The sequence below is a fragment of the Crocuta crocuta genome, unplaced genomic scaffold, assembly GCF_008692635.1.
Source record: "Crocuta crocuta isolate KB4526 unplaced genomic scaffold, BGI_CrCroc_1.0 scaffold131, whole genome shotgun sequence".
In the NCBI taxonomy this organism is placed as follows: Eukaryota; Metazoa; Chordata; class Mammalia; order Carnivora; family Hyaenidae; genus Crocuta; species Crocuta crocuta.
The window spans coordinates 2682398-2707049 of NW_027528977.1; the positions used below are offsets into that span (position 1 = coordinate 2682398).

Sequence of the window (24652 nt, forward strand, 5' to 3'; positions counted from 1 at the left end):
CAGAAGACAATAAGTCAGAATCTGAAACATATTAAAGAGATTCAATCCTCCAATATTGCTTAACATGCACATTTAGAAATCAGAATAAGAGAAGAAATTTCATACATGCAGATGAGCACTTGTGAACAACTCACAAAATAAATGCTATTTAGTCTGAAAAGCCTTGTGATTTGGGAACCAATCTACTAGATAGATGCCAAATTAGCTGATAATTGCCCTAGGCTGAAACTAGCCATACTGCCTGGTACTGATAAGTACTTGAAAAATAACATTTTCATAATTGCGTGAATCTCTATTAAATGAAATAAACCTGTAAAAATCATAGAAACACCAAAAACCAAACATATTGCTAATGCAAATTACTCCTTTGTTAGAGAATAATATCTTTTTTTTAACATTGCTTAAAGCAATTCAATTGAAAAGCTAAATCCACAATTATACTGAATGTTATGCTTGGATAATGTCTCCATTCACATAGCCCATACTTTGGCCACACATGGATGCTAAATTGTGGCAGTGTGTGTGGGTAAAGGAGTTTATAAGATAAATTATTGTTAATTCTTGGCACCCAGAAAAATAATTGGTTTTGCTAAGCATCAGACTAAAATCATTTGTAGTGGCTTCTGTCCACACTCCTACTAAAGATTCAGTCTTCCTCAAGGTACTTGTAAAGTCGAATTTCAGACAGCCTTTCTATCATATATTTTGTTCTTATTACTATGAAAATGTGTACAGACATAATTCTATTGCCTCCAGTTTCTGGGAAATTTCTCAGAAATACAAACTTGTCACTTTAGGTGATTATTAGTCACCTATAGAATATATTATGGATATATATTTGAAAAGGAGAGAAGGGAAAATGAATTGTAAGTTTTATAGTTTACAAAAGTGCTCATAATTTCTACTACTGTATAGCTATATTTTTCTCACGCGACTTCACGGTACAATGCCAGTGCCTCACTTTTTGTATAACCTTCTTTTAAGTCAAATAATTGATTTGAAATTAAAAGAATACATGTAAGCTAATTTATTTAAAAATAAAACCATGTAGCTATCAGCAGATAGATTACCTTATATACAGAAGGTACCATTTTTAAAATATCCATGAACATATAAATATTTATGAACATACCATTGGGGTGTAGGGAAACAGCAACTTTCCTTGTTTGGGTGGGATCAGAGATACTACATAGCATGTTTCATTAACATAAGAAGTCAAGTTAGTTTGAAACTTTAACTTTGAAAACCAAAATAATATTAAGCTACATTATCTCTATGGCTGTAAAACGTTACGATGTAACAAAGATGGAATTACAGACAGTCTAACAGCAAAGTTGAGATTTAAGTTCAGTTATTGTCAGAGTCAAATAATGGTGCTCCCTTAGTGAGGTTCTTTGAACTTTAAAAAAAAACCTCACAATTTTTAATGATTACAAGTTTGTAAGATTGATAGCATCGGAAAATGCTTCTTGTTCTCAATATCACCACTCTTACTTTTCTACAAGGAAATCCTATTATCCCACATTTAATAACTCAATATATGGCACTGATTCTCCTCAGTAAATCATTAAAAATGAAAAGCATCCAATAACAGAATTAGATTCCTGTATTCAATCTTACTTCGGTTTCCAAGTTGTCCAGAAGTTAACCTCTGATAGTTTTCCAGTGCTATTATCTGCTGCTATCTATGAAAAAGATATTGATAGTCAAGATGGGGTATGAGGAAGATGAGATGGAACTTTAGTTTTTTAATTCGTTGTGAAGGTAAGAGATAAAAGATTAGGCATTTTGTTATGACTTTAATAACTAACAAGCTTTTTCACTCCAGTGATTCTTTCACAGTGGTAATTCTATGGGTAGGAATGAAAAAAGGAAGGGACAAATATAGAATCACCTGTCAAGCTTTTAATGTATTCATGCCTATGTGTCTGCCAGATTACCAAATCCAGATCCTCTGTGTACAAGAGACTATGCACTTCTATCTCCTATCATGATTATACATTAAGTCTCTCTAATCTCTTTTTAGTTATGTCAGTTTCTGCTTTTTATATCTTGAAGCTATATTATTAGACAAACACATTCTTATTAAATACTTCCAAATGATCACCCATTTATCATTAACTATATCCTTCTTTATTTCTTGCATTAAAATTTATCTTCTCTGATATGAGTGTATTTACATCAGCTTGCTTTTGGTTTAGAGTTTGTATGATGTATCTATTTCCAAAATTATAACTTCTAATTTTTAGCAGTTCTTTAGCCTATATTTAAGATGTTTCTTTTATAAACAACATTTATAGATTTAAAGAAAAAAAATGTCTTTCAGTCAAGCCTGAGAATTCTTTGTCTCACAATTGGAATACTTAGTTCATTTACATTTAATTTAATTACTGATATTTGAGTTTATAATGACCACCTCATAAACTGTTTCCTATTTACCTGTTTTCTGTTAATTGTGTTCTATTTTGTCTTCTTTTTAAATAATCAAATGTTTGTCATTATTATATTTACCTTCAATAGCTGTAAATTACTTTATTATTATTTTAGTATATACCCAAGAATATACAATAAGCATATTTAAACTGTTATAGTTAAATATACATTAGTACTTTTAACAACTAATAGAAATATTAACATAATAGAACACTTTAACTCTAGTTACCTCTTTTTGTATACTGTTGTCATTTTTCCTCTATGTAGACTTGTATCATATAAGCTTAAGACCCATTTAGATTTACCTAAAAACATTTTCCATTACTTTTTATTCTGCCTTAAATTTTTGTTTTGTTGTTGGAAAGAATTTTCCTTCTCTCAAAAAATTTTCTTTTTTTTTTTAAAGTTTATTCATTGAGAGAGAGAGCGAGCGAGCACAGAGGAGGGGCAGAGAGCAAGGGAGAGAGAGAATCCCAAGCAGGCTCTGCACTGTGCGGAGCCTTACGTGGGGCCCAATCTCACAAACCATGAGATTGTGAACTGAGCCAAAATCAAGAGTCAGACACTTAACGGACTGAGCCATCATTTGGTTTTTGTACTGAGATATTGCTATGACAAACAGGTGAGGGAAAAAAAATATCTTTACATCATATTCACTTCTGAATTGTAGCTTAGGAGTTGCCTTGCCTGAAAGGGAAGGTTGTATTCTCCTTTTGCTAGGAAGTATTCTCAGGAAGAACACTTGAGAAGGAACAAATTAAAAACAGACTGGCAGAGGGAGAAGTTAAACTGCATTACAGTTGTTAGAACTACCTCAGTAAATCCAACAGTGGCTCTAGTCCTGAAATGGCGATTACAGTCATCACTAATTGAAGCAAGTGAAGTTAATACTTGCTTACCCATACCAACCAGTTATTGGATATGGGCTGTTCCTGGTGAGGTAGGATAAACTTGGAAATATATAGATTCTCCCAATTCAAACAAAGGAGAAACAAATATAAATAAATTAACCCTGTCCTGTGTGGGTTATTGAAATTTTAATCAATTCTCACAATACCTTTGTAGAAAACATTTTAATAGCCATAAAGAAGTGTTCTTTTTGGACCCTTAGATCAGGGGAGTGAAAACACTCCCAAATGCCATTAAGACATGAGTTCTTGAATCTTAAACTCTTTTTTAGCTTGCCTCTCTCTTCAGCCATGCACCTGTGAACTGGCTGTCTTTACATTTAGCATTTTGTTCCAGTTAACTTTGTCAAAATAATGTCATTAAAAACAATAAAATATTTGTGGGTACAACAATGAAAGCATTTATTCTTACACAGCTGCAAGCCTGCTAGATTTTGTCTGTTGTGGGCCACATTTGGTTGCAAGGCTTTCTTCTTGGGAAAGTTGATTGTTAGGCTAAGGTACTTCTGCCTCCATGTCTCTTCTCTTTTCTGGACTAGTTGGCTGGCTGTCGGGGACATGTTATTTTCACAATGACGGTGGAATTGTAAGAGAGCATACAGAAACGTACATGACGTTTTAAATCTGATGTTCAGAACTGCCTACTGATGCAAGTGACATGGCCAGAACAGAGTCAAAGAGTGAGAAGTTAAGCCCCATCTTTTCAATGGGAAGAAGTGTAAAGCAATACCATGACAAAAGTTGTGGATTTGGGGAGGATTAAAGAATGGAGATCAATAGTAAATCTACATTTTCCTTCCATGCCTCTGCAGTTTTTATTTAGCTCATCTACTTGAAGAGGCTGGAGCTATTTCATTGCTCAGGCAACAAATGATATCTTGGGTCTCTTTATTTTTATATTTTCAGTGAATCAGAGAAATTTGTCATATAGTCCATATTCTATGAGACTTTCAGTGGCTTATTTTAATATAATATTTCTTTAGTTTGTCCAGCTGAATAAGGAAGATAACTCTGACAAAGAAGCTAAAAATATAAGAAAGATACAGTAAAATTTTATATTGGGTTTAAACTAGAAGTAATGCCATGTGTTTTTAATCTGTGACAAAGACACAATAAGTTTTGAAAAGTAAAATTAACCCTATTTAAAATTAGGAGTATTTTTCTTCTGCAGCTCCTTTTAAAGAGCAATCCAATGTAAGGGCATAATTTGTGTTACTTTTAAATAATGATATTACGACATTTAACTAAAGTGCTTATTTCAAAAGTTTTATTGCTGAAATTATATTTGGAGATCAAGACCCTCAAGGGGACCTTCGAGGCCTGTTTTATGGCCTTCTATTCCAACATAGATCTGCAGTAGCTAACATGACTTCCCACACACAGGAAAATCTCAGTATAGTTGTGGTGGTATGGAAGACAATAAAGAGAATATGCACACATATGTGCACCCACAGTATTGATGCCGTGTTCAAGAATTTTAAATGAATTAAGAGCATATTAGATACTATTCAGCATTTAAAATGAAAATCAACTGATATGCATGGAAAACATGCATTCTCATTTCAATAGCAGCACTTTTTAGAAACTAAATATATGATTAGGAAAGACCATGAAAGAGCATGACGAGAATTTATTCTTACTGGAGGAACAAAGAAAGGCAAATTATTAAGGATGTTCATAGACAACATATTTTTTAAATATTCCCAGTACTTAGAAATAATTATCAATTAATATCATAAACATATAACTATAAGGAAATAAGAAAAATTTTGCAAATCAGTCAGTTTAAATTTTTAATGACTTTAGACTGTACATAGTATGTTTCTACTAATTTTACCACACATAACCATCTTCTACCTATAAATATATTTTGAAAAAGAAACGCAAACCTGAAGGCATCACAATTCTGACTTCAAGCTGTATTACAAAGCTATAGTCATCAAAACAGTATGGTACTAGCATAAAAACAGACACACTGATCAAATTGGTAGTATTAACCTGGGTGACAGTCCAGACAAATTAATCCAGATCTAACTGGAACTGTTTTTTAATCTCTACCCAAGGAATGTACATTTTATGTGAGGGAAAAATAATCATTTGCCACCTCAAGTGATTCCATTTACTGTTTGGAATGCTATGGATATTACTTCTAACTTGAAAACAACAAAGAAAGAGTCTTAATACACACTGCCACATTTCTAAGTGAATAAATTGAATAAAACATTGAAGATTCTGAATTTAGAGTATATCTACAATATATCATTTTGCAATTTATACAAAATTTGTGATGTAATATTATTGTTTTTTTATAATGATGAAATTATTATCAGAGATGAAAACATTGAGAATCAAACTAAATATTCCAGATTCATACACCTGGTAAGAGTAACGGTCTGAGCTCTAACTCACGTGTATTTTAAGCCTGATTCCATGATCTGAATAATGTACTCCATAACATCCATAAAAGGATACATGTTTGGATAGGGGAAAAAAATCTTAATTAAATGCTTGTATAGTAAGCCTTTTAAATTGATTTCATTTTCACAACAAACCTTCCAGGACTGGTCCTTATTTCTTCTTCTAGATTCAGGAATCTGGAAGATATTAAGGACTTTGTCCAGCTAGGCTCATAGCACAGCCATGTAATGAACACAGGTTTCCTAGCGACAAGGGGTCTGTATTTTCCATTATCATGTGCTTCTTATCATTTTTTTATTCATAACATGGAAACTACATATCTTCTTCAAATTAGAGACAAATCTGGTAGCTGGCACTTTCAAAGAAGATTTTTTTTTTTAAAGCAACATTCCTAACCTCCAGAAAGTTGGAATCAGAGTGTATAATGGAAAAGTCTTTGGGATGCAAGAGGTATGATTTAGCGGATATAATCATCCACTTCTTGTAGGACACTTTGTTTCCAGTTCAGTGCTCTCATAAATAAATCTGCTACCCTGAACATTAGGCACAGGTTTTTTTTTTAATGGACGCAGGACTTCATTTCTGTGACATAAATGTCCAGGATTATAATATCTGGGTCATATGGTAAATTATATATTTACTTTTTAAGAAACTACCAAACATTTTTTTAGAGTGACCATACTATTTTACCTGTCTCACCAGCAATGTATGAGTGGTTGGCTTCTCCACATTGTCAGCAGCATTTGGTACTGTCACTATTTTTTATTTCAAGGTGTTCTAAAACATATGAAGTGGTCTTAATTTGTATTTTCTGAATGGTTAGTGATGTTGAACATTTTTCATATGGTGATTTGCTTTCTTGTATCCTAATTAGTGAAATATCTGTTTGTACCTTTGACCTATTTTCTAAATGATTTTTTTTTACTAGGTTAGAAGAATTTCTTATTCTAGATATGTGTCTGTTGTCACATATATGGTTTGCAAGTGTTTTTCTCCAAGTCCGTATCATGACAGGGTCTTTCACAGAGCAAAATTTTTAATTTTAATAAAGTCCAACTTACAGATTTTTATATATGAATTACATTTTAAGTCTAAAAATTCCTTATCTAGCCCGAGGTCCAAAAATGTTCTCTGTTTTCTTCTAAAAGCTTTATAGTTTTATATTTCACATTTAAATCTATGATTTATTTGCCATTTTCTGTACATGGTGCAAGATGTCATTGAAGGTCCATGAAGGTCCAATTGCTTTATCTGTTTATTATTTTCAGGCTTTTTTTTTTTACCCTCAATGTGTTTGTTTTTCAATAATTTTTATTAATACTTCTTTCAGTTTACTAATCTTTTCATCTGTAATATCTATTCTAATAGTTAACTCATCCAGCTGCTTTTTAAACATTTTTTGATGTTTATTTTTTGAGAGAGAGAGAGAGAGATTGCGAGCTGGAGAAGGCCAGAGAGAGAGGGAGACATAGAATCCTAAGTGGGCTGTCAGCACAGAGCCCGATGTGGGGCTCAAACCCATGAACAGTAAGATCATGGCCTGAGCCGAAGTCAGATGCTTAATTGATTGAACCCAGGCAAACCTAGCATGTTTTTATCTATGCTTTGTAGTTTTCATCTCTAGAAGTTTGATTTGAGTCATTGGTACATCTTTCATGTCACTACTTGACATGCTCAATCTCTCTTCTAGCTTCTTGAACATATGGGATCATTAGAATAACTGTTTTGATGTGCTTGTCTTATAATTATATACTATCTGCTTCAGTTCTAGATTTTTAAGATTGGTTGATTTGTCTCTTCATTTTCATTGATGATTTACTGCTTCTTGCATGACTGGTATGGTTAAAATGGTTTATTCTAGATCTGGAAATAGCCTGAGCTGTTTAAAGAGATTTATTGGCCTGATAGAAATTCTTGGACAATGCTTTAAATGAATTGATTAATGATGCTGTTTTATAATCGGGTTTCAAAGTGTGTTTTTGTTTATTTGTTCATTTGTTTGTCTTTTAACCAGCTTAGCAAGAATGTTTTTGATAAAATAATGATTGGTGGTTTGTACCTTGTTTTGGCAAATCCTCAGAGGGTTGAAGCTGCTCACATAGGAAGAATATGGCCAGCTGGGTATACAAGGTCCAGATTTACATTCCATTCTGGATTCCCTGAATATGATGTGTCCTGTGCACATGATGGTGGTTCCTACAGAGAGAGAAAATATATTCTATAAACCCCTGTAGAGGGTGGACAATTGGATTCTGCTTCTGCAAAACCCTGCTGGGACCCAGCTCTTAGCTGTGATGCATATTCTTACTTCAATGCTGTTGTATTCTATACATTTCTTGCAACAAACTTGAAATGCATAAGCATTGCTATTTTAGGTCTTATGACTCTTCTTTCACAATTGAAGTCTGATTTGCTGCCACAGTTAAAGTACCTGGTAATTTTTTTTTTTATCAGATGTCAGACATTAAATTTTTACCTTGCAGGGTATGGGATATTTTTGTTCCTATACATATTCATGAGCATTGTTCAGAAACGTAGTCATATTACTTAAAACAATTTGATCCTTTTGTTTCTTGCTATCAGCCTTGTAAGCCAAGACTAGAGCACCATTTATTCTGGGGCTAAATTTGCCCCATCACTGAATCAAAACTATTCAGAATACTCTACCTGATAGCCTACAAATTGATATTTTGCACTTCAGCTATTCTAAAGACACACTCTACCTTACCTGGTATGAGACTTGAGGATTGTTTCTATAATCCTTTCAGGTGTTTCTTTCCCCAGTCTCAGGTGTTTTCTTCATGTGTATATCATGATCAGTAGTTATCTGAAGGCCTGAAGGCTTGAGAGAGACTCCCCTCAGATGTTTAGATCCCTCTCTCTCTCTCTCTCTCCATCCATTTCCTTCGCTCTCCCTCTCTCCAGCTATCTCCTCTCCAGTATTTTGGATTGACTACCATAGCCACCTTGGTCTCCTTGGATTCCCAGGTTTATCCCCTCAATTCAGGCAGCATATGCTCTCCTCATTCCACAGGCTAAAACTTCTTCGCAGGCAATAAGATGGGACAGTCACAGGGTTCTTTTCATCTGTTTCACATCTTTCAGGGATCACTGTCCTTTGTTGCCAGATATCCAATGAAATCTCCAATATTTTTGTGTAATTTTTTTTTCTTTTTAAATTTTATTTTAGACAAAGGAATAAGTCTGGTCCTGTTACTCCATCTTTACTGGAAGTAGAAGTCCCTGAAGACGATTTCTTCTTATTTAATGAAACAATCATTAGGAATGCATTAAGTCACTTATGCTTTTAAAGTTTTTGAGTAATGGGCTATAAGCTAAATTTCTTTGAGAATTCCATGAGAGAAAAATACTATTTATGATAAACTATTTTGCTTTTCTTGCTTCCCTTTCTTTAAAAGTGTCTTTATTTATTTTGAGAGAAAGAGAGAATGTGAGCAGAGGAGGGGAAGAGAGAGAGAGGAAGAGGAAAAGAGAGAATCCCAAGCAGGCTCCGTGCTATTTGCGAGGAGCCTAATGCAGGGCTTGAACCCACGAATCATGAGATCGTAACCTGACTGAAATCAAAAGTTGGATGCTGAACTGACTGAGCCACTCAGGTGTCCTCTGCGTTTCTCAGTTCCCTAACAATAAATTCAGCAAGTAATACTTTCCCCCCCCTTTCTGCCTGGGAGGCAAAAAACAAGATGTAAATTTTATGATGAAATTCCAAAGCTGTAACTTAGAGCCTTATTTCAGCTCTATGTATCTCTGATTGTTCCCTATTTGTTAGTTTGTCTTATGGATAATAACTTTGCTTCAATAGCTCTGCTGTATCTATTGTCTTTATTAAGACACTTAGGGGGCTCAGGCAGTTAGATAATTTTAAGTAGTATCTGCATAGAATTCAACTAATGTCTTAGCTCTGTTTCTTTCAGTCTATACCACAGTTCCTATGTCTCATCCGGGTTACCTGGGTATCTGAATAGCTCTGCATACTATTATGTACTACCCTCCTGGAGCAATCTTCTCATTACAGCTTCTAATTTGGGGGGAAATATTGACATACGATAGTTTCTGAATAAATATCTGTTGGATTGATGAATAAACTAATTCCTTTAATTGGAGATTTTAGCCTCATGTAGGAATCACAGGATATGGCACATGCCATTATATACAAGTATGGCAAATTCTATTCTTGTAATAGACTTTAACACCAAAGATATCCTCACAAAGAGCAATCCTTTCCTGATTTTCCTTGCAAAGAGGAAGAGACTATAGAAAGTTGATCTGTGGGCTTGCACACCACAGACTCCTCCAGTTACATTTATAAAACAAAGTATTTACAGTTTTATCAAGAATACCAGGGAACTCACAATCCTTGTGTGTGTGTGTGGGGGTGTGTGTGTGTGGGTGTGGGTGTATGGGTGTGGGTGTGGGTGTGGACAGAGAGAAAGACAGGGGGACAGAGAGAGGTAGAAAGGAAAATAGAAGAAGACATTATAGCTGGTCAGGAGGTTGGCTAATTCCTTAGAGCTCTTTATTAGGAAAAAAAGAACTACCAGTGGGCCTCTCAGCATGTCAGACCATTGGGTTGCTTCCAAAGCAATTAATTCTCAGTGGGGTGCAAGTGAATTCATTAAAATAGAGAATTGTATTGCCTCTGAGGATTTGTGGGAAGGTTTGGATCTTTCAGAGGAGTAACAGCTGAATGAGCAAGTAAAGCCAATTGTAACTTTTCCAGTTTCTCAGTTATAATTCAGGTTGATTCGGAGTGAGATACAATTATGGTAAAGAGTAACAATTGTTTTATCTTTACAGCTGAGTAGAATCACTGTACCTTATATGTATATTAGTACCAATCTTTCATTTGATTGATGTCATAGATTAAATCAGAGAGACAAATGGAATAGATCAATTTTTTAATAAGGAGAATCTGAAGCAGGAAATTAGTTTATGGCAAGTTGCCTCCGAATCCTAGTACTTTTGCGATTAGCTCTAAATAGGAGTTAGTCTATATATGCAGGACTGAATGTGTGAGTACCTGAGGAAGTATATGCATTTGCACTGGGAGAGAGCTGGTGTAAAAGTGGCACGATTAGCATTGAAGAAAGCTAAAACACGTTTACTCTGCTGTCCAACATCAATTCTAAAGTTTCATGACAAAGATGAACATGAAAAGATAGCTGTCATTGAGGATTTGATTCTAAGGACTTACTGATTTTCCTTTTAAAATCATTAAGACATTACCAGAAATCACCCACATTATTTTATATGTTATTTGACTTCATATTAATTTCTGAGTTAAATATAACTAATCTTATTTTATAAATAAAATCTCAACTGTTATGTGATGGTGAAATACATTTAAACCAGAAGTTATTTATATTTTAACTCTATTAACATCATCAGCAGTATGAAATATTGAAGTTTTATCTTACATATTTACTTATACCTACACAGATACAATAAAAATAAGAAAAAAAGACATCTTATTCAGGGTTTTAAAGAATATATGACAAAGGAGTATATGAAAATACTGCATTTCTCCATTTTATGTATTAATATATGACTCAGAGAATCTGTGCGTGTGTGTATTCCAAGAGAGACAGATATGGTTCTAGATTAAGTTACTGTAAGACCTACCAGTGATATTGTTCCCATTAAAAAATGTCTGGATAAATGTGTATTGGGCAGGTCTTGCCTCAGTGTTCTAGGTGGAGATAGGTTAACCTTGCTGTCACTTTCACTACAATAATCATTTGATGCTAACGGGCCTGCTAGTCCACCTAGTTAGCTCAAGGCAAAGTTGCTAAGTGAGTGTAGAATTTTTCAGTCTTTACTTACACTTTCTTTTTCACTCAGTTATCTCCTATAGGCACCCAGTGGCCTTTTCTTAAAAAATGTTTTTATTTCTTTATTTTGAGAGAGAAAGGGAGACAGAGAGAGAGAGAGCACAGAGCACAAGCATGTGTGCAAGAGAGAGTTGGAGAGAGGCAGAGAGAGAAGGAGAGGGAGAAATCGAAGCAGGTTCTGCATTGTCTTAGCAGAGCCCAGCATGGGGCTCAATCTCAGGAACCATGAGATCATAACCTGAGCCAAAAATCAAGAGTTGGGGTCCTTAACTGACTGAGCTATCCAGGCACCCCAAGCACCCAGTGATCTTAAGCTGCTGTTCTCACCTGTCCTCTGAAGAAAAAGTGACAATTCACCTTCCTTAAGGAAAATCCTTGGGGATTTAATGCACTTAAGCGTCTAACTCCTCCCAGATATATTTGTCTTCCAAAGAAGGATGGCCAGGGTGCGTTTGCTTCATTCATTGAATGACTTCTGTGAAATCTTTCCACTCTTCCTCTAATAATGGTATACTTTTTAAGAAAACCAATCTGATGTCTAACTGCAAATATTTTAAGTTTTACTAGGCTTTGGAAAGAGATCAACATATTAACATAAAGCACAGTTTTTTATTTTGAAACTCACTGTTGAATTGTCCCCCATTCCACCTAACTTTTATACGGATGCATACTTGTTTCCAGTAATTTGCAAATAGCTGTTTTCTCCTCTGTTTAAGTGGTAATCTTCCCACTACCTAGCACAGTAGGGGTTTGATAAATACTTGTTGATGAAGCTAACCTGCACCACAATATCTGACCTAAGTTGTCACTTATGGTTCCCCAGACACTGCTGTTTAATTGCTTTCAATTATCTTAGCCCGTGTCTACCCAAGCAAAATGAAGTGGTGAGTCAAGCAATTGTCTTGTGAATGTGATCAATATAGAAATTCAATACGGATAATTAAGGCACCCCCAACTCACTTTTTTCTTACTAACAAGCTTCTTTTCACCAGAATTGTTCAGATAATTGCCTCAACTGTCCATTTTACTTTGTGTCATAGACACAGGTCTGTAACTAGCTTAACGGACCATGGAAAAACTGAATGGTCAGTGCAGTTCACAGATAGACCATCACCTAGTTCATTCATCTGTGTTGCTTCTGTATAAGTCAGGATGACTGGTCTTAGAAAACTGCATTCATTAGATCTGTCTCTTAACAGCTTAGGTCTATAGGACACAGATATGTTCCTGGCTTCCATGTTTCTGAGCAGTTCCATATTCATCACTGTTCCCAAATCTAGCAAATGACAACCTATACTAAAGGAATTTATGACAACCAGAGGGTTAATTTGGATCATGCATGTGGCCAGCAGAAACATTTTAGACCTCAAATGGGTACTGTTTGACAGAATGAACACAAAAGTAAACTTAATGTCATCAGATTGCTGAAAAACAAGTTCCGTTTCATTAAGGAAAAATACATCCTTTTCCACAAACATTTCATCTTAATTAGTGAAGTAACCTTCTGGACATAGCACAAGCTTCTGATTTTTAAAAAGAAATTAATGTTTACTTATTTTTGAGACAGAGACAGAACATGAGCAGGTAGGGGCAGAGATAGTGGGAAACACAGAATATGAAACAGGCTCCAGGCTCTGAACTGTCAGCTCAGAGCCCTACGCGGGGCTCGAACTCACGAACTGTGAGATCATGATTTGAGCTGAAGTCAGACACTTAATGGACTAAGCCATCCTAGCACCCCATAGCACAAACTTCTAAAAATACTCACTGAGTGGCTTAGACTTCAAATATTTGACAAATGCCCACATTTTTAATGTTTAGTTGTTTCCATATTTTCTTTATAACATTATGACTTAAATATACATTAAGTTCTGTACCATGTGATTGTGAATTTTGTTTTTTTCTATAGCATTCTGCTTCTCTTAACCAAGTTAGTTACATGGCATATTGTTTTAGAAAAGATTGAAAAGAGGCAGTTGCTTTTCTAAACAGCAGTTTAAGGAGTGCTTAAAGAATAAATACAGGGAAAGTTAAAAATAGCAGGAAAGGACAAAGTATAATTTAAAATATACAGTAAAAAGTCTGAGCAGCTGAATGAACCTTTTTTTTCTTTTTGTAACCCTCAAAATATTTTAGAATCAAATTTTTTATATTCGATCCCCAAAACCTTTTTGTTTCTATGGGGAAAAAAGTTTATGCATTTTTTTGGATATCCACTGGTCTTTGCAATGGTATATTTTAATGGTATGTTTATAGAAGAATTAGAAACACATGCAAGAATTTTCCTCTTAAAATACAGATGGGCTTAGATTTTAGGGAAAACATCCTTAGAAAACCAGATTCATTTTAAATGAATTCAAACACATTAAGCTTACTGTTTTTGTTTGTTTGGTTATTTGTTGTTTTTGAGAGTGCCTACACGTGCTGGGATGCAAATCAGGGAGGAGCAGAGGATAAGGGAGAGAGACAATCTTAAGCAGGTCCATGCCTGCTTATGAGAAAAGGGGGCTTGATCTCACAACTGTAAGGACTGACCTGACCTGAGGAGGAATCAAGAGTCAGATGCTTAGCAGACTGAACCACTGAGGTACTCTCCTTTTTTTTTTTTTGAAAGAGAGTATTTCTATTTTAAATAATCATTGAACTTTCTCAAAACCTGGCAACATTGTTCTTACATGCTCAAGGCAAAGTTTTATAAAGGAAGGGAAAGGAGGGAGGAGTAAGTTTATCACAGTAAATGGCCAAGCTTTGGACTTCTAAAATACTGATTCCCCATATCAAATTTTTGAATTTTAAATAATTCCTATCCTCATCCCACATCACCTCGAAAGCCCTAAGTTTACATTTTTATTTCCATATGGATAAGTGGATATATCTGGTGTTAACAAATACCCATTAAATGAAAACAAAAAATGAACTCCTTATAACGCAGTCCTAAAAGTGAATTGTTTTCTATTTACCAATTAATTTGCCTGAAAATTCCCAGAGAGTCACTTCAACATGCATTTTATTTTGCCTGTACATGCCTAGCCAGAATTGGATTTCCTGTGAGGTAGATGACTATCAGAGTGCAATGTAATACAAGACAAAGACCAGACTGGCACAAGCGAGATCATTCCTATTGTAAATAGAAATGCCTCCCTTACTGACTGCTTTAAACAGAAGTTCGTATGTAAACAAACCTTTGTCAAAATGATATCATTAAAAAAACCACTTTACTGTTGCATTACTCTGGCAGCCACTACTGTCAGACTGTATTCCAAATCATTAATGAATGATGACATTCAGGACAGTAAATGTTCTATAGTATGCTAAAAAATTAAAAAGAAATGCTAGTGATTATTTATATTTAACAAAGTTTCAGTTATTGTAAACATGTAAATCCGCTAATTTTTACTGGCCTAACTCTTTGGTTTGATGTGCATAGTAACCAGCTGTGTTTTTGAAGAGATCAGCCCATTAAAAACAATTATGGGCCTAAGCAACCCACACACCCTGAATATCGAAATCTACTTATTTTGTCATTCTAGGAAACCCACAGAGAGCAGGTGTGTAGGATTACCACCTTTAGCAAAACTCTGCAAATAGAATGTTAAAGGTTGAAAAATTCAGAATACACTAATAACAAGTTTTATCAGTAGGCTGTAAGGAAAAATTTCAAGTGTTGCCAAATCTATGAAACAAAGTCTGTAACATTTAGGCAAGATTTTAAAAGTGGGACTTTGATGATACAATGGATAACCTAACATGTGTATTCTATCTGTAAAGTGGAAATATTTGTTCACAAATTTCATACTTTTATGTTGAAATCGGCCACACTGAGTGGATTTTGTGATGGAAGTAAAATACGTTTTAAATCAAGATTTCATTCATTGTTATTTGAATGTCCAGGCCTAAGACAGAGATTGAGAAAATGTTAATAATGCAGACTGAACATAAATGTTTGCTAAACATACAGCTCTTACATTGTAAATAACACAATAAATTGAGAGAATATTCTTCCAGTTCAAAAATCATTCTCTGATTCAGAAAAAAATATTTTATGTCACTGAAGAATAATTTCCTACATATATCATAATTGTTTCATTTTCTTCTTACATATTAATGCAAACAAAATATCAGCCACTATTCATGTTAGAACTACACTCATTAATCATTGTAATTATATGCTTTATGTTTAAAAAATTTGAAAAAAAACTCAGTGAAAGCGTTCTGTGAGAATCAATTGGCTATATGGAATTTATATTAAAGAGCATATTTTTATAATTATTTCATATCATGTGCTATACATACATTATATTAGAAAAAAGTCCCAATAAACTTAGTTACATACTTGTATAACAGGCCATTAAACATTTGCTAGCATACTATTGCATAAATAATCAAACAAAAAATGTAATCTTAAGTTTGGTATTCAAAAGTATGAGACTGCCCTTGGAATCATTAGAATCGGAGAGAAAGCCATCGGCAGCACTCGCTCCCCATCCAAATCCCAGTCCCTAGTACAGAAAAGGATGATAGATATAGCAGAATTAGAAGAACTGGACCACATATACATACATATGTTTGCATGTTTTAAAATACTCAGTACTTTCATATATAGCTGGCTACATTATTTTTCAAGCTACAGTGCAGTATCATTAAATGGTATAATTCAGCTATTTTTTTTCCTGTGGAATCTGAATTGATTGCTGGTACAAATGTGAGGGTTTCAGGTCATTATTCCTAGGGTTACTCAAAGGCAATGATTGAGACAACACACAGGGGAGCCAACTCTTACCCAGGCATGGGGTAGGAAGTGGGAAGTTAACCACTGCTCGAAAGCCCATTTTTGCAAAGTGCAAATGTAATTGCAAGATCAAATCTTTAACATTTACTTTGACTTTATTGTGTAAAAGGTCTGTCTATATATAAATTTCAGAAGGTGTTCTAGTGGATTTGTATAATTATTTTGGTGAAATAACTTAAAACTATAAAACAGAATGAAATGAATTCTTTACACAGTTTTGAGTATAGAGATGGGCATATTGAAAGCATTCAAAAATACTTTTTTTATTGATTTTGATGTCTGGTATATAGGCATATATCCCTTGCTTTTGTTTTTTTAACAACAATCTTGAAATGGCCACAAAATCCTATACAGAAGTATTATTGGCATTTACCTCAGTGGGTAGAAGAATGAATTTTCTTATAGAATGTCTTAAATAAATCATAAATGATAATTTCTATACCATTTTTGAATAATAAAAGTCTATAATTAGAAAACAATTAGAAATTCTTAAATTAAAAAAACTCTTATTGTTGCTTCTGATTATTTATTCTGTTTTAAATTTAAATATTCCTGCTATTCACAAAGTTCAAACACATGATAAAAATATGTGACCTGGAGTTATTACCAAATATTGATAACACCATTCGATGGAAATACATTGCATAAAATTTCTGATGATATCCATATACCATTTCTATCAGTCATATTAAAATCCTGTAAATAAATAATAGTTGTCTATAAAAATAATTTATAAGTGCCAGAATTATAATTAAGGACAAAGAACAAAGCCGTTATAAAATAATAAACACAGAAGCAGACAAAAAATGAGTGATTGAAGAGTGAAAGCAAGAGTGAAAGCAATTACTAACTCAAGTAATTGTCAGCTAGTTGGTGTGGATATAAGGGTTTGGAGAAGATTACAATAACTGGTCTAGGGAGTTTACCTAGAAAACGAGAGAAAATATATTCTTTAAAAGTTATTGAGGCTGGAGAGCCAGCAGATCAAATCTGAGCAGAGTCTGGGGATAGTAGAATGGCTTTTATTTATTCAACATTCCGCAAATATTTATTAATTACCTTGCATGAGTCTTACACTGTCTTTGGACCTTGAAATACATCAGTGAGCTAAATAGCAATGTTTTCTGCCCAAGAGAACTTACATTTTAGTATCTGGAGGCAGACAGTGAGTAATAAACAAACATACATAATAACTAAGCAAATTACATAATATTTTAGAGGATGTTAGGTACTACACAAAAGTAGTTTGGTGGTGAGTAACATTAAGGATGTGTATCACCTTGAAATAGTGTGATCGAAGGAATTCATTAGAAGATGAGATCTGACCAAAGATTACCAAGAGAGAGAAAATTAGCCATACCTAAAGCAAAGGGTACAAGGTGATATAGCTACAAAGAAGCCAGTGTGGCTGGAAAAAGGTACAAGACGAGAGAAGAGCAGGTGAGATGATGACAGAGGTTACTGGACACAGAGAGATAATGCATAGCTATACAGATCAGCTTACACACTTTGGTATATTTCTCCAAGTGAAGCTAGGAGTCTTCAGAAACGGATGCAGAGGACTGACATGATGTTACATAATTTCACATTGTTGAGCAACTATTACTACCTTCCATCTCTGGAACTTTAGTCATCTTTCCAAACTGAAACTCTGTGTCCATTAATCAAGAACTGCCCATTCTCTTCTTCCTTCCAGCCCCTGACAATCACCATTCTACTTCTTGTCTCCACAAATTTGACTATTATATGTATGCCATGTAAGGGAAATCACACAATATTTGTGCTTTGTGACTGGTTAATTTCACTCAGTATAAGTCTTCAAGGTGCATCTGTATTGCAGCATGTGTTAGAATTTCCTTATTTTAAAGCTGAATAATAATGTTGCTTAACATTTTAAAAGAATCTCTCAGTCTAAACTGTTGAGGTACAAGTAAGAAGTGAGGGGACTTATTTGTTACAAATACATTACCATGATTCAAGAAAGTGATAATGTTGGCTTAGATTCTAGCAGTGAAGATAGAGAAAAGTGACCAGATGTTGGTATGTTTTGATGATAAGAAGAAGAGGATGTTGGTTTGAAACAAGGGTGGGTAGAGCCATGGACGGTCTGGTTAGTGAGCTGTGGGCAAGTGTCATTTCTTGACTCAAGCATTTAATAGCTCTTTCCTCAAATAGTAGTTGCCTCATCTGCCTCGGTTCCAAGTAACGAATGGCCTGGTGCGGAGGCAACCTACAAGTATTTGGTATTGCTGACACATCAGAAATATTTTGGACAGAAGACTCTTTAGAATGGATACATGCATATGTTGTTAAGAGGGGTTGGGGAGAAAGGAATGGGAAATATTGGCATTAACAACTCTTCAAAAAAGTATGTTGAGAAGGATAGCCAAGAAACAGGGCAGTAACTGGCAATGGAAGTGGGATCAATGCACAGTTTTGTTTTCAGATAGAAGAAAAATGGCATGCGTGATGCACTAGATGAGAATGATTCAGTAAAGTGGAAACACTAAATGATATATGAAAGAAGGCACAGAATTGTGTAGAGATGGCTTCAAGTTGTCAAAAGTGGTAAGGACAAGATATAAATACTGACAGTGCTGTCTTGGACACCAGCGTGGCTAGGAGTATGTGGCTGCGGGTGCTAGTGGATGAGCGGACGTGTGGGGACTTCTCTATTGCTTTAATTTTCTTAGTAAAGTAAAAATCAAGGTCATTAGCTTGGTGATGTTAGGGGACTGAGGAGGTAAGAAAATACACGAAACAGTCATGCAAGCCATTAAGAAACCATGAGTTCAGCAGTTCAGGCTTATACAAATTTGAAACCTGTATTTTCCAGCAAGGTTGCTTAAGACTTAAAGGCATTTCTCAAAAATATCTTGAAAGAAATGGAATAAGCTTCAGTTAAATTTTTTATCAAGGCACAAGCTATGATGTTATCACATGTGTTAATGACTGAAAGAAAATATTCACAGTATGTTATAAAGAGGCATGATCTAGGAGCCACAAGATCTATAGTCCAGAATATTATACATCTCTGACAGGCCTATGGTGTTGGTCAAATCACTGGGACCTTTCTTCTTCATTCTGAAAATTCAGAGGTTTCAAATAGTTTTTTCAAGTAGTTTTATTTATATAATTTCTGGAAACAAAATGCCTGGAATTGGATGATACTATAGATCCATTTCAGTGTTATCATTAATAACGATTAAAGAATATGAGTCATAAGTCTCTTTTTAAAATGAAGTGCTATTTATATTAAGTTTATAAAGATTATGTGTATGTAATGATTAAATTCCAAGGCTTTTGTTCTCCTATTTCTCTAATTCATAGTCATTTTAAGATCATATTTGTGCTCTGGACTTACTAAATAAATGTAATGGTGCTATTAAGTTGTCATAGTTCCTTTAAATTTCAGCCAGTAACTTCTTAGAAGTTACTGCTGAGCATTTTAGTTTGCAATGAAAGTCAATAACATCATAAGACACCACTGGAAACTTTCCTGGTGGGACAGAGGAAGAACTACATTATAGCTATGGATTTGCTAGTAACTTATTTTGGAATTTAAGATACTCCCTATTTTTTGTTGAATAACTCTGTTTTCCATAGAGTAAACAACACCTATTCTATGTGACACTCAGAAGTTGACTGGAGAATCCATTTGTCTGCAATTTCCTCTGAGGAAGTGTGTGTAACAAAATACATTATTATCTGGTTGATTTTACAAAAGCCCTAAATTAAGGGTACTTTTTTACTTTGGGTTAAAGCATTTTTTAAATTGCATTTAAAAGACAATTTCAAGAAACCAAGAAAGAGAAGTAGATCATAGTGCTCACATTCACTTTAAATTTATATTAGAGTAAATGTTAATGACATGCCTAGCTAGCATCTGGCTAAAGGTTAAAAATATTGAGCATCAGTTGGTTCTGAACCCCATCAGGCACTGCCCATTCATGTAGGTTAGTGTCTGCAAATTCTAGGTAAACTTCATCTAATCTAGTAAGGGGGGGGGTTCCCTGATTCAGATGAATGTCATTTCTGAGATCTGAGAAGGCAGCATTGTGAAATGATGGGAAAATCCAATCATAATCCCACTACCCACCCTGCCTCAATCCCAGTAAACTTCCTTCCTCCTCCCCTTTCTTACTTCCCTCCTCCTTGCTTCCTTCCTTCACCCCCTCCTTTCTTCCTTCCCTCCCTCTCCTCTTTTCTTTCCTTCTTTATTCTTTTTCATTTCTTTTCTTCTGTTGTTTAATATTTAAAATTACATAGTAAAGACCTCTGCAAATTATTATATTTTAAACCTCATTAAAAAAATCTTCCAAAAGACCTTAAAAGTAATACTAAGTCACTTTAATATTCAAAAAATGAAAGAAATCTTACTGAACTAGATATTCTATAAATATTTACCTCCATTTTCTTTGATGCTAGACAACCAGATCAAAATATTTTGGTGCTTTCTGCATATAAATAGGTAAAAATAAAATTCATATATACTTCATCTATCTTTTACTGTGAATTGATTTAAAAAAAAGAAAAAAGAAACAACACACTTTTTTTTTGATTTTGCATATTTTATTTTATTTTATTTTTTTAAATAGTTTATTGTCAAATTAGTTTCCACATAACACTCAGTGCTCATCCCCACAAGTGTCCTCCTCCATGCCCATCCCCCCCTCCCCCCACATCCATCAGTCCTCAGTTTTTGTCAGCATTCAAGAGTCTCTCATGGTTTNTAAGAAGGGATGCTGTATTTTGTAGAAACAACACACTTTAATTTCAAGTCTCTTTTCTTTTTTCAACTTCTTTTTATATAGTTCCCTTCATATTTCTGGTTTTGTCTTTGTGTTTGTTTGTTTTATATTATTTTGTTTTGCTCAACTTCCCATTCTTTCTATCTAGGCTGTGTCTCAACCATTTTGTCTTTCTCTTTCCTTTTTTCCTTTTCTCATTCATTGTCCCTATTGCATAACTGGTCTATGTGTAAAACAGACATTTTTAAATTATAGCTTTTTAACTATAATTTAGTTAAAATGAAAGTTATGATCTATTAATTTCAATTGCAAAATTTTAGTATTTGCATTCTCTCAATTTATATTAACTTGGTTGGGTCTATATATGCCTATGCCTCTCTCTAATTCCATAGCTGTGTTGGTAGGAAGGTAAATGTTCAGGTAAGATGGGCAATGTTTTGCTTCACCTGAGTGAAGTCCTAACTAGACAATCATTTCAGTTCCTAGGAAGGGATAGCCCCTCCTGAAAGTGATAAAGGAGATAACCATTTCTGTGCAACCACAGCAAATGATTATTATCATACAAACACTGTGATTTAGAGTATAATATATTATGAATGCACGGAGATATGCCCTTGAATGGTTTTATAACTATTACTTGCAATATTTCATTTGAAAATATTTGTTTCCTCCATTTTTCCCTGGTTTTCAGTACCTTTCTACAAAAAGACTTGTCATTTTCTCTAAAAATAAATACTTTAGGGGCACCTGGGTGGCTCAATTGGTTAAGTGACTGACTTTGGCTCAGGTCATGATATCATGGTTCTTGGGTTTTAGACCTATGTTGGGCTCTGTGGTAACAGCTCAGAGCCTGGAGCCTGCTTCAGATTCTGTGTGTGTCTCTCTCTCTTTCTACCCCTCCCCTGCTCTCCCTCTTGCTCTCTCTCTCCCTCTCTTTCTCTGTCTCTCTCTCTCTCTCACACACACACACACAAATAAACATTTAATAAATTAAAAAAATAAATACTATCTTTTCACAACTTAGTATTTTCTAATATGAAGCCACACTATGTTTCCTATACTATGTTCCAAAATAGATTTAATAAACTGGAAAGGTATAAAGCACAAATATTTTCAAGTTTTAACTTCTGTGTTGAACCATAAAACTATCACTGCTATCAAGATAAGAAACAGAACATTACCCATAAAAGTTTTCTTGACCCCCTTTATAATGTCTTTTTTTCAATTAATCCTCATATAGCTCCAGCCCCAGGTAACCAATGATCTATTATTGTCATGATATATTAGTTGTCATTTTCTAGAAATATAAATATATGGTATCATATAAATGTATATATATATATATATATATATATTTTCTTTTCCCACATAGTATAATTATTTGAGATTTTTATGTTGTGTACATTAATATTTAAGTTTTTTATTTCCAAATAGTATTCTTTTGTGTGGATATACCATGATTTCTTTATCCATTTATCTGTTTCTGAACCATAGATGTTTCTGGTTTTGCTGATTCAAACAGAATGTCTAAAAACTTGTGAATACAATTTTGTATTAACATATGTTTTCATTTCTCCTCAGTAAATTCCTAACAGGAATTTAATGTAAATTGAATGTAAATGGTTACTTTACACAATATATGTACATTGAATATCTTAAAAAAACCCCAGCTAAACTGAAGTCCAAAAAGGCTGCATATTTTTTACATTTTCAGTGTCGTAAGAATTTCTTTGTCCACATTCGCAGTAACACTTCAGCTAATTTAACATAAGATATTCCCTTGATCACTTTCTCAAACAGTTACAATTTGCCAGTTCTGGAAAAATGGGGTTAGAGGCAGCATGTTAGCCCATTAAAAGACAAAAAAACACTGTTTCTAACATCACAGGTTGCAAGATCCAACAAGATTAGCGAGATCTGAAAGATGACTGCAGAAAGAAGTGGGGAGGGTGGAGCAAACTCATGTAAGGACATAAACTTGAGGTTCTTAAAGTAATAATTGCACTACTACAGGAAATGATAGGATGAGCTTTTCTAGAATAAGGAATTTCATCCAAATGAGAAAAGGGAGAAAACATTGGCTAAATAGATTTTACAAAAACTTTTTTGAAAAGATACAGAACAAGTGGATACTGGAAATTTTAGGTCTGGAGGTTGCTCTGAGGAGTAGAGGAACTTGGCTAGCCAAGGAGACAATCTACAAGCCTGGGATGACCAGAAATATGAGTACCAAGAACTAAAGACAATTTTGTCTCTAGAGAAACATAGAACTACATCAATTGGTTTCTTAGAAGAAGAAAAATACTCCCTAAAAATACAGGTTATGTTGAAAGTTACAGTAATGAGCCTAGCAGTTCAAATTCAATGGATTGAGAATTTTAGGGTTTACTTGTATCTGTGTCATTAAGATTAAGTCAGGATTAGTAGAAGCTCATTACTCCATACCCAGAGTACTGAGTGAAAACACTAAAAGAAAGTCTCTGTCTTTTTATTAATAAACTTAAGAAATCCAAATCAGCCAAGCAAAACAAAAACAAAACAAAAACACAAAAAAAACAAACAAGCAAAACAAAACCACACACTCAAAAAACAAAAAACCCAAAACAAAACAAACAAAAATACCAAAAACCGAACCAAAACAAAATTAAAAAAACCTGTTTTGAATACATAAGTGGCAAAAATGGACACTGAGCAAAAAATTGGCTCAGTGGGATTTAGGCTGCTGTTTATTCACTTATTCATTCATTTTTCCAGCTACCTGATAGAAAGTGGGAAGTCAGTGACACTGCAACAAAGGGTCATTTTTTCTATCCAGAGAACCTCCTCATTAAGTTTCAATTATTTTGCCATTTTGTGAAAACAGCAGTTTTTCCATGTTTCTTACATTCCTAACACATATAGGTGGTTAGTGTCTCTTCACATATGTTTCACAGCGGGATCTGAACTATGAGAACACTTTCAGCTAAAGTTCTTTTCCAATAGAGCATGTAAATGTGACCCCTGATGGGTGGTGTTTCTTCAGACATGATAAGAATCACTGACTCAACCACTACACCATGCGTGAATAGTAGTGGGGACTTTCTTATTAAAGTTTCATTGGCAGTGGATAATAACAAATAGACCACACATGATGTTCCATGATGGACGTTATGTTTACATGAATAACTGAGAGACAGAGAGAGAGAGAGAAAGAGAGAGAGAGATAGAAAATGGAAGGAAGGAAGGGAAGGATAAGAGGGGGAATATAGGGAGAGAAGAGGGAGAGAAGAGGGAGAGAAAGAGAATAAAAATGGCTTCTAGATGTTTAGCACCATGAAACAATCTGTGAGCAGCCATAAATCGTATCTGGGTGACTTGTATAATATTTACTCATGGGAATAACCTGGGTTTGGCAAAACATGATGTTTCAGAAATTAAATGTGTTATATGAAATCAGTTAAGAAACTTTGTAGTTTACTGGATTTTTTCTTTACCTCAAATACACTAATATTTCTGGAATTT

The 24652-nt window shown here is 34.3% G+C and overlaps 1 long non-coding RNA gene across 3 annotated transcripts in view; it reads right to left on the reverse strand.

The window, feature by feature from the left end:
- Positions 1–1632: 1632 nt before the first annotated feature.
- Positions 1633–24652, reverse strand: part of LOC144225862 (uncharacterized) — a 207766-nt gene continuing 184746 nt past the window's right edge. For all 3 annotated transcript variants that reach the window (XR_013333442.1, XR_013333438.1, XR_013333441.1), the window contains exons 7-8: positions 7819–7955; positions 1633–1685 (exon numbers count right to left, since the gene is read on the reverse strand). This is a non-coding gene — a long non-coding RNA (uncharacterized LOC144225862). The remainder of the gene's footprint in view (positions 1686–7818; positions 7956–24652) is intronic.